The sequence below is a fragment of the Rhipicephalus microplus genome, unplaced genomic scaffold, assembly GCF_043290135.1.
Source record: "Rhipicephalus microplus isolate Deutch F79 unplaced genomic scaffold, USDA_Rmic scaffold_307, whole genome shotgun sequence".
Lineage (NCBI taxonomy): Eukaryota > Metazoa > Arthropoda > Arachnida > Ixodida > Ixodidae > Rhipicephalus > Rhipicephalus microplus.
In genome coordinates this window covers 142,501-153,797 of record NW_027464876.1, presented here as the reverse complement: position 1 = coordinate 153,797, position 11,297 = coordinate 142,501, and the positions used below count along the sequence as shown (strand labels likewise).

The window sequence follows — 11,297 nt, the reverse complement described above, 5'->3', positions numbered from 1 at the left end:
CTTCCGACTCGAAGTCCTGCGGCGGTCTCAACGAGGTGCCACATCCTCAATGCAGTCGGTCGCCCCCGTTTCGGTTGGGCTCTGGCACGACGGTCGCCACCGTCTCGCCCTTGAGTGGCCGCTGTTGGCGCTCGCTGTGAGGTGTTCAGCGTGCTGTCCGTGTTGCCGACGCGGTCAAAACGAGTCGACGGCTCACGTTCCCTTGTGCGCCGAAGGCTCTCTTGATATGTGATCCGACCCTCAGACAGACGAAGCCAAGGGAAGACCCAAGGCCGCAATGTGCGTTCAAAGAATCAGTGCTCAGTGTGTCCTGCAATTCACACCAAGTCTCGCAGCTGGCTGCGTTCTTCATCGACCCGAGAACCGAGTGATCCACCGCTTAGAGTCGTGAAAAAGTGTTTGTTCAATTCCGTACAGTCAAAACCAAACGTTTCTGGCACTCGGCCAAACAGTGGCCAAGAAGGGCGCTTTTCAGCGCACGCTTGGACTCCAAAACTCTGCCGCGCCTTTTTCGGCTGCCGCAAATCGAGCAAACGGTGTGTTTCGGACGGCGTTTCGCTTTCGCTACTTGCGAGTGCTTTCGTGGTCCACCCCTCTATAAATACTCGGGAGGCGTCGAAGCCGGTTCTCCAAGCCGGACCCGTAGGTATCGTTGTGTGCTCGCTCTCATTGGCCCGCCTAACCAGAAAATGCCTGCGGTACACCCATTTGGATAAGAGTGCACGCAGATGCGGGCCTCGACGGCTACACATTTCCTCGGGCGGCCGCCTCCCGGCCTCCGTGGAGCGCGGGATGCACGGTCCCATCGACAAGCCTCTCCCGTTTTTACCGTGGCGTCGCGGTTCACCACGGCAGGCGGGTCGGTCTCCTCCGCATAAAAAGGGGGACCCCCGCTTTTTGTTCCACGAAATCGCACAAGCTTTTTTCGCATCCACGGTTTGCCACCGCACACCAAAATGCCGATCCGGCTGCCTACTTTAGCCAACAGGTGGAGCCAGGCGCGCCGTACTTGCGCGGCACTTCCCACGTCCACCGAAGTCGGTGCCAAGGACCACTTTCGGCGCCGGAGCCGCGTACGAGCCTACTCGAGGCGGAAGAACGAAGCCAGCAAGGGCCTGGCCGCAAGTGCGTTCAATTGTCGGGACGTCCAAGTCCCTCGTTCTTCCGTGCTTCCTCTTTCGGCAAGTCGTTGCGGCACCTTCCCAAAGCGCGCAGACCCGCTAATCGCGACGAGCGCGACGTGGCCGTGCCGCCTTTCCCTCGGCAGCAAGCAAAACGCCTGGCAACGTCGACGCTCCCCTAACCGCGATCTCGCACCGTGTTTCGTGTGGCGAATTCAAAAGCCGGCCGGCGCTGCTGCAACCATTACGGTCGGTACGCATACGCCGCGGAGGGCGGGACGGTCATCGGAGCGTGCGGTTCCTCCATCGAGTACTGCGCACCTCGGCCGTCGCATCGCCGTGCCATGACCGGCCGCGCGTCAACGCGAACCGGTGCCAGCGAGATCCCTCGCCTGCAAGAACCGACCGGCAGCCTCCGTCACCCGAGGACGCGGAGGCGCTTGCCGCGGACGGCGGGACGGTATGCACTGGTGCACAGCGGACCCGTCACATCGCCAGTTCCTTGACCGACCGCCGACGCTTGTGCCGTTCCTCTCGTACTTGGCAGTCGCCGCGCGATTGTCGGGTCTCGTTCTTGCACGCTCGAACGGTCGGGAGGGCACTCGGCTGGCGTTTCGGGAACGCGCAGCCTCGCCTTCTACCGACGTAACCACGACTCGCCGTTCGCGCTCCGCCGCTCCTGTTTACAGTACTAGGCGGTCCCGCAGCGGTCGGGTCGCGCATTTCGAGCGCTTCGAGCCACGGTGCAGTGGCGGGTCGAAAGCCGACCTATGAGTGCGTTGCGCCGTTTGTACCCGCGTCCGCCACCTGGCCGACCGTCCAAGGTCGCGGTGTTGGCGTCCGCTGGGCGCAACAATTTGTCACGGGGTGCCGCTCCACATTCAGGCAGCCCCGTGGGGAAAAGCCGACCCCGCGTCCAAACGGGGTCAGCGGCAGAAAGTGTCGGGCGCAGACGCAGCTGAGGCGCTCACCCTTCACAATCCGTTAATGATCCTTCCGCAGGTTCACCTACGGAAACCTTGTTACGACTTTTACTTCCTCTAAATGATCAAGTTTGGTCATCTTTCCAACAGACCGGCGCAACCGAAAGGCCGCGCCGGACATCGGTCCGAAGACCTCACTAAATCATTCAATCGGTAGTAGCGACGGGCGGTGTGTACAAAGGGCAGGGACGTAATCAACGCGAGCTTATGACTCGCGCTTACTGGGAATTCCTCGTTCAAGGGGAACAATTGCAAGCCCCTATCCCAATCACGAAAGAAGTTCCACGGGTTACCCAGTCTTTTCAGACAGGGATAAAGACACGCTGCTTCCTTCAGTGTAGCGCGCGTGCGGCCCCGGACATCTAAGGGCATCACAGACCTGTTATTGCTCTGTTTCGTGCGGCTAGGAGCCGCTTGTCCCTCTAAGAAGGTTGTAAGGTGCTGGGAACCCCGCACCTATTTAATAGGCTAGAGTCTCGTTCGTTATCGGAATTAACCAGACAAATCGCTCCACCAACTAAGAACGGCCATGCACCACCATCCACCGAATCAAGAAAGAGCTCTCAATCTGTCAATCCTCCCAGTGTCCGGGCCGGGTAAGTTTTCCCGTGTTGAGTCAAATTAAGCCGCAGGCTCCACTCCTGGTGGTGCCCTTCCGTCAATTCCTTTAAGTTTCAGCTTTGCAACCATACTTCCCCCGGAACCCAAATACTTTGGTTTCCCGGAAGCTGCCCGCCGAGTCATTTGAGTAACTCAGGCGGATCGCTGGTTGGCATCGTTTATGGTCAGAACTAGGGCGGTATCTGATCGCCTTCGAACCTCTGACTTTCGTTCTTGATCAATGAAAACATTCTTGGCAAATGCTTTCGCAGTAGTTCGTCTTGCGACGGTCCAAGAATTTCACCTCTAGCGCCGCAATACGAATGCCCCCGTCCGTCCCTCTTAATCATTACCTCGTATTCCAAAAACCAACAGAACAGAAACGAGGTCTTGTTCTATTATTCCATGCAAGTTTATTCAGGCGACTCGCCTGCGTTGAGCACTCTAATTTTTTCAAAGTAAAAGCACCGGCCATCTCGAGGCACACAATGAAGTGCACCAAGAAAGAACCGGCATGATGTTCAGTCCGAGCCGTCGCATCGGGTAGATGCACTACTCGTCTGGAACTGAGATCCAACTACGAGCTTTTTAACCGCAGCAGCTTTAGTATACGCTATTGGAGCTGGAATTACCGCGGCTGCTGGCACCAGACTTGCCCTCCAATTGATCCTCGTTAAAGGATTTAGAGTGTACTCATTTCAATTACGGGGCCTCAAAAGAGTCCCGTATTGTTATTTTTCGTCACTACCTCCCCGTGCCGGGAGTGGGTAATTTGCGCGCCTGCTGCCTTCCTTGGATGTGGTAGCCGTTTCTCAGGCTCCCTCTCCGGAATCGAACCCTGATTCTCCGTTACCCGTAACAACCATGGTAAGCAAGTAACCTACCATCGAAAGTTGATAAGGCAGACACTTGAAAGAAACGTCGCCGGCTCGTGGCCATGCGATCAGCACAAAGTTATCCAGAGTCACCACACAATACGGGCCGAAACCCGATCGATCTTGGTCTAATAAAAGCACCCGTTACCCAAAGGGCTCCAGGCTCACTGCATGTATTAGCTCTAGAATTGCCACAGTTATCCAAGTAGGAAGAAACGATCTAAGGAACCATAACTGATTTAATGAGCCATTCGCGGTTTCGCCTTATTTCGGCATGTACTTAGACATGCATGGCTTAATCTTTGAGACAAGCATATGATTACTGGCAGGATCAACCAGGTAATCGTTCGACTGCGCGTCCGTCCTCGCCTTCGGCGGGCCGGACGCAGTCTGTGTGCGGCGGAGGCCACCTTCAGGCGCCCCAACACGCTTATTTTGCACTCCGAGATGACGGCGTTCGAGCTCGCTACGGCACAACCTTCCCGAAAGACGAGTGGGAGCCGTGCGGCAAGAAGCACGTTCATGCTCGCTCTTTTTCGTTGCATCGACTCGGTCGCGCCGTGCGGGTTGCCCAAGCCCGCTGCACTGTCGGTGGACCGGCCGGAACTAGCAACGGAGCCGAGACTGCAAAGCCGCCAGACGACGGGTCACGCCCGCGTCTTCGGCGCTTTCGCATCTGAATCGCCCGAGGACGACACGGAACACACCTCGATATCGTGGTAAAACGGCACCGTCCGACAACCAGCCCCTAACGCATCAAGCGGATGAGGCTGCAGACGACTGCCGTGGATTCCCCTGGAGCAGACCCGAGGACACGCTTGACGAGGCCGAAGCCCGCCGCATATCAGACACCCGGTCGCTTTCGCGTACGCCGCTCACGAGAACCCCCACATAATAGCAGCGATAAGTACCCAGACCTCCTTGGGCACTAATACGAGCGTACTCGAGAAAATTTCACCGCGGGTGTGCCCCGAAACGTGTGGCACGTTGAGCGTGCCACAAGTCTACGTCGCTCTCAAACCCGCCGAGGTCGTAGAATTTGCGACCCTACTCACGAAATTCCCACCGAGGATACGGCCGCAAACGTACCGCACCTTGGGTAGGCCACGAGTTTGTGCAACACTACGCTGACGGCACAGCACCGAGGTCGTGCGCGCACGCACGGGAAAATTCCGCCGCGGTTTCTGCCGAAAACGTGAGGCACCACGACTCTCCGCAAGTTCGCGTCGACTGCGAAAGACCGAAGTCGTGAACGACGTGTCCGCTACTCGCCGCCGACACGCTGGACACCAAACGTACAACGACTCGACGGCGTCGTAGAGGCCCACGACGCGGTTTTCCTTAACGACGTCTCGGCGTGGCACCGACAGGTTAGAACGGCCGACCAACGTTCCCTGTCCGCCGTTCGGCTCAGTCGAAGGGCTCGGCGACTTCGGCAACGCTGCGAAGCCGCACGGTGACGCACGCCATGTCCCCATTTTTTTTTTTTCTTTCTGCGTCTGCCGGGGTGCCCCTATAATAGCAGCGATAAGCACCCAGACCGCCGTGGGTCGCTCGCCCCGGCTGACGTGGTTTTTCGTACTCCTGCGGCGGTCGCCGTCAAGCACGTCCAAATACGCTACTTTCGTGGGCGCATTCACGCTCTTTCGCTTCGCCGGAGTGCCAGCACTCACTCTGCCAAAAACGGCGAACATCCGAGCGGCGGTTCCCACTTTTGCGTCGGCGTCGCAAACCCCGCCCCGGCAGACGAGGTTTGCCGTACTCGTGCGACGGTGGCCGGCGGGCACGTCGAAAGACGCCGATATCGTGCGCGAATTGGCGCACCTTGGCTTCACCGGAGTGCCGCCACTGACTCCTCCAAAAACGGCGAAGATCCGAGCGGCGCTTCCCACTTTCGCATCGGCGTCCCGAACTCCGCCCCGGCTGACGCGGTTTACCGTACTCGTGCGACGGTCGCCGGCGAGCACGTGGAAAGACGCCGATATCGTGCCCGAATCGGCTCCGTTCGGCTTCGCCGGAGTGCCAGCACTGGCTCGGCGAAAGACGACGAACATCCGAGCGACGGTTCTCACTATTGCGTACGCGTCGCAAACCCCGCCCCGGCAGACGCACTTTGCCGTACTCGTGCGACGGTCGCCGGCGAGCACGTAGAAAGACGCCGATATCGTGCCGGAATCGGCCCCGTTTGGCTTCGCCGGAGTGCCAGCACTCACTCGGCCACAAACGGCGAACATCCGAGCGGCGGTTCCCACTTAGCCGTCGGCGTCCCGAACTCCGCCCCGGCAGACGCGGTTGCCGAGCTCGTGCGACTAGCGACCGCGAAGCCGTCTCGCGACGCCGCTTTCGTGCGCGGCTCCCACTGCGACCTGGGTCACCCGAGGTCGACGAGCAAGAAAGAATGTCGAAAAAAAATTTTTTTTTTTTTTGCGTCTGCCGGGGTGCCCCTATAATAGCAGCGATAAGCACCCAGACCGCCATGGGTCGCTCGCCCCGGCTGACGTGGTTTTTCGTTTTCCTGCGGTGGTCGTCGTCAAGCACGTCCAAACACGCCACTTTCGTGGGCGCATTCGCGCTCTTTCGCTTCGCCGGAGTGCCAGCACTCACTCTGCCAAAAACGGCGAACATCCTAGTGGCGGTTCCCACTTTTGCGTCGGCGTCGCCAACCCCGCCCCGGCATACGCGGTTTGCCGTACTCGTGCGGCGGTGGCCGGCGGGCACGTCGAAAGACACCGATATCGTGCGCGAGTCGATGCTTCTTGGTCTCGCAGGAGGGCCGCCACTCACTCCTGCAAAAACGGCGAAGATCCGAGCGGCGCTTCCCACTTTTTCGTCGGCATCGCAAACCTCGCCCCGGCAGACGCGCTTTGCCGTACTCGTGCGACGGTCGCCGGCGAGCACGTCGAAATACGCCGATATCGTGCCCGAATCGGCCCCGTTTCGCTTCGCCGGAGTGCCAGCACTCACTCGGCCAAAAACGGCGAACATCCGAGCAGCGGTACCCACTTAGCCGTCGGCATCCCGAACTCCGCGCCGGCTGACGCGGTTGCCGAGCTCGTGCGACTAGCGACCGCGAACGCGTCTCGCGACGCCGCTTTCGTGCGCGGCTCCCATTGCGACCTGGGTTACCCGAGCTCGACCAGCAAAAAAGAAGGTCGAAAAAAAATTTTTTTTTTCTGCGTCTGCCGGGGTGCCCCTATAATAGCAGCGATAAGCACCCAGACCGCCGTGGGTCGCTCGCCCCGGCTGACGTGGTTTTTCGTACTCCTGCAGCGGTCGCCGTCAAGCACGTCCAAATACGCCACTTTCGTGGGCGCTTTCGCGCTCTTTCGCGTCGCCGGTGTGCCAGCACTCACTCTGCCAAAAACGGCGAACATCCTAGTGGCGGTTCCCACTTTTGCGTCGGCGTCGCCAACCCCGCCCCGGCATACGCGGTTTGCCGTACTCGTGCGGCGGTGGCCGGCGGGCACGTCGAAAGACACCGATATCGTGCGCGAGTCGATGCTTCTTGGTCTCGCAGGAGGGCCGCCACTCACTCCTGCAAAAACGGCGAAGATCCGAGCGGCGCTTCCCACTTTTTCGTCGGCATCGCAAACCTCGCCCCGGCAGACGCGCTTTGCCGTACTCGTGCGACGGTCGCCGGCGAGCACGTCGAAATACGCCGATATCGTGCCCGAATCGGCCCCGTTTCGCTTCGCCGGAGTGCCAGCACTCACTCGGCCAAAAACGGCGAACATCCGAGCAGCGGTACCCACTTAGCCGTCGGCATCCCGAACTCCGCGCCGGCTGACGCGGTTGCCGAGCTCGTGCGACTAGCGACCGCGAACGCGTCTCGCGACGCCGCTTTCGTGCGCGGCTCCCATTGCGACCTGGGTTACCCGAGCTCGACCAGCAAAAAAGAAGGTCGAAAAAAAATTTTTTTTTTCTGCGTCTGCCGGGGTGCCCCTATAATAGCAGCGATAAGCACCCAGACCGCCGTGGGTCGCTCGCCCCGGCTGACGTGGTTTTTCGTACTCCTGCAGCGGTCGCCGTCAAGCACGTCCAAATACGCCACTTTCGTGGGCGCTTTCGCGCTCTTTCGCGTCGCCGGTGTGCCAGCACTCACTCTGCCAAAAACGGCCAACATCCGAGCGGCGGTTCCCACTTTTGCGTCGGCGTCGTAAACCCCGCCCCGGCAGACGCGGTTTGCCCTACTCGTTCGACGGTCGCCGGCGAGCGCGTCGAAAGACGCCGATATCGTGCGCTAATTGGCGCTCCTTGGCTTCTCCGGAGTGCCGCCACTCACTCCTCCAAAAACGGCGAAGATCCGAGCGGCGTTCTCCACTTTCGCATCGGCGTCCCGAACTCCGCCCGGGCTGACGCGGTTTACCGTACTCGTGCGACGGTCGCCGCCGGGCACGTCGAAAGACGCCGATATCGTGCCGTAATCGGCCCCGTTTGGCTTCGCCCGAGTGCCAGCACTCACTCGGCCAAAAACGGCGAACATCCGAGCAGCGTTTCCCACTTTCGCATCGGCGTCCCGAAGCCCGCCCCGGCAGACGCGGTTTGCCCTACTCGAGCGACGGTCGCCGGCGATCACGTCGAAAGGCGCCGAATTCGTGCACGAATCGATGCTTCTTGGTCTCGCAGGAGGGCCGCCACTCACTCCTGCAAAAACGGCGAAGATCCGAGTTGCGCTTCCCACTTTTTCGTCGGCGTCCCGAACTACGCCCCGGCTGACGCGGTTTACCGTACTCGTGCGACGGTCGCCGGCGGGCACTTCAAAATACGCCGATTTCGTGGGCGCATTCACGCTGTTTCGCTTCCCCGGAGTGCCAACACTCACTCTGCCGAAAGCGGCGATCATCCGAGCGGCGGTTCCCACTTTTGCGTCGGCTTCGCAAACGGCGCCCCGGCAGACGCGCTCGTGCGACGTACTCGTGCGACGGTCGCCGGCGAGCACGTCGAAAGACGCCGATATCGTGCTCGAATCGACCCCGTTTCGCTTCGCCGGAGTGCTGCCAGTCACGGCGCAGAAAACGGCGAACAAGTGTTTTTTTTTTTTTTTCCTAGAATTTGTGTTATAGAAGGCACATTTGATATCGGACGATAATTTTCAACTTTATCACGCGCACCGATTTTCGTGTAGAGGTTTGCAAGTTTATGGGAATTTCTCCACTTGGAATAATGCGATTTAGTAGTACTACGAGAACTTCATGGATGTACTCAAGGGTACGGGGCAAGTCAGTTACGTCAACACCTGCAGATTTTTTACACTTCAAACTGAAAATTGTTGGTTGTGAGTCCTCGTGTGATATTAAAGGCCGATTCGCTAACACATAGAACAAAGAAAGAAAGGAAGAAAAAACGCCCGCGCTCGCTCAAGAAACCTGGGTTCGCAACAAGTGGCAACAACAAGCAACCGAGCGAGTGCGCCAAAACCCGTGGCGGCCGAACAAACGCGAAGTCCCAACCGCGTCAGCCGGGGCGGCACGGGACAGGAAAAATCACTTCAGCCGGGGCGGCGGGGCACCGAATAAACCTCGTCACCTCGTCGCAGGATAAAAGAGGAAACAAAAAGTCTAAACAGCGTCTGCTGGAGCGAATGCGTAATAAAACAACAACAACAACAAAAAAAAAAAAACACCCGCGCTCAAGAAGTCTGCAATCCTCACAAAAGGCGACTGTGACCGAGCAGCGTCAGCCGGGGCCGTGCGGAAACGGAAAAACCGCGACTACCGGGGCGTCGAGGCACCGAAAAATCCACTTCAGCCGCGGCGAAAAAAAAAAACAAAAAGAAAGACGGAGGGGGGGGGGGGAACCACGTCTGCCGGGGCGAAGGAAAAAAAAAAACGCGTCTGCCGGGGCGAGCCCGGGTGCGGCACCACCGGGAAAACTGTGGCAAACAGACATGGCGATCGAGTGAGTGGGCCGCCAGCCAGGCTCAGCCAAAAAGTGCAAAGTCCGAACTGCGTCAGCCGGGGCGGCAAAAACCGCGTCAGCCGGGGCGGCGCAAAAAACCGCGTCTGCCGGGGCGGCACGAAACCGCGTCAGCCGGGGCGGGGCGAAAACTGCGTCAGCCGGGGCGAAAAGAAAAAAAAAAAACGCGTCTGCCGGGGCAAGCCCGGGTGCGGCACCACCGGGAAAACTGTGGCAAACAGACATGGCGATCGAGTGAGTGGGCCGCCAGCCAGGCACAGCCGAAAAGTGCAAAGTCCGAACCGTGTCAGCCGGGGCGACGCAAAAACCGCGTCAGCCGGGGCGGCGCGAAAACCGCGTCAGCCGGGGCGGCACGAAACCGCGTCAGCCGGGGCGGCGCGAAAACTGCGTCAGCCGGGGCGGCGCGAAAACCTCGTCAGCCGGGGCGAGCGAAAAGGGGGGGGGGGGAACCACGTCTGCCGGGGCGAAAGAAAAAAAAAAACGCGTCTGCCGGGGCGAGCCCGGGTGCGGCACCACCGGGAAGACTGTGGCAAACAGACATGGCGATCGAGTGAGTGGGCCGCCAGCCAGGCTCAGCCCAAAAAGTGCCAAGTCCGAACTGCGTCAGCCGGGGCGGCAAAAACCGCGTCAGCCGGGGCGGCGCGAAAACCGCGTCTGCCGGGGCGGCGCGAAAACTGCGTCAGCCGGGGCGAGCCCGGGTGCGGCACCACCGGGAAAACTGTGGCTAACAGACATGGCGATCGAGTGAGTGGGCCACCAGCCAGGCTCAGCCAAAAAGTGCCAAGTCCGAACTGCGTCAGCCGGGGCGGCAAAAACCGCGTCAGCCGGGGCGGCGCAAAAAAACCGCGTCTGCCGGGGCGGCACGAAACCGCGTCAGCCGGGGCGGCGCGAAAACTGCGTCAGCCGGGGCGAAAGAAAAAAAAAACGCGTCTGCCGGGGCGAGCCCGGGTGCGGCACCACCGGGAAAACTGTGGCAAACAGACATGGCGATCGAGTGAGTGGGCCGCCAGCCAGGCACAGCCGAAAAGTGCTAAGTCCGAACTGCGTCTGCCGGGGCGGCACGAAACCGCGTCAGCCGGGGCGGCGCGAAAACCGCGTCTGCCGGGGCGGCACGAAACCGCGTCAGCCGGGGCGGCGCGAAAACTGCGTCAGCCGGGGCGAGCCCGGGTGCGGCACCACCGGGAAAACTGTGGCAAACAGACATGGCGATTGAGTGAGTGGGCCGCCAGCCAGGCACAGCCGAAAAGTGCTAAGTCCGAACTGCGTCTGCCGGGGCGGCACGAAACCGCGTCAGCCGGGGCGGCGCGAAAACCGCGTCTGCCGGGGCGGCACGAAACCGCGTCAGCCGGGGCGGCGCGAAAACTGCGTCAGCCGGGGCGAGCCCGGGTGCGGCACCACCGGGAAAACTGTGGCAAACAGACATGGCGATCGAGTGAGTGGGCCGCCAGCCAGGCACAGCCGAAAAGTGCTAAGTCCGAACTGCGTCTGCCGGGGCGGCACGAAACCGCGTCAGCCGGGGCGGCGCGAAAACCGCGTCTGCCGGGGCGGCACGAAACCGCGTCAGCCGGGGCGGCGCGAAAACTGCGTCAGCCGGGGCGAGCCCGGGTGCGGCACCACCGGGAAAACTGGCAAACAGACATGGCGATCGAGTGAGTGGGCCGCCAGCCAGGCACAGCCGAAAAGTGCTAAGTCCGAACTGCGTCAGCCGGGGCGGCAAAAACCGCGTCAGCCGGGGCGGCGCAAAAACCGCGTCTGCCGGGGCGAAATAAAAAAAAAAACAAAGAAAAAAGCCCGCGCTTAAT

The 11,297-nt window shown here is 60.4% G+C and overlaps 2 non-coding genes across 2 annotated transcripts; both read right to left on the bottom strand.

Annotated features, from left to right (window-relative positions):
- Window positions 1-234: 234 nt before the first annotated feature.
- Window positions 235-387, bottom strand: LOC142793550 (5.8S ribosomal RNA). The gene has a single exon (XR_012891628.1). It is a non-coding gene; the product is annotated as a 5.8S ribosomal RNA (ribosomal RNA).
- Window positions 388-2,106: 1,719 nt separating this feature from the next.
- On the bottom strand, window positions 2,107-3,921 carry LOC142793558 (small subunit ribosomal RNA). The gene has a single exon (XR_012891635.1). It is a non-coding gene; the product is annotated as a small subunit ribosomal RNA (ribosomal RNA).
- Window positions 3,922-11,297: the final 7,376 nt, after the last annotated feature.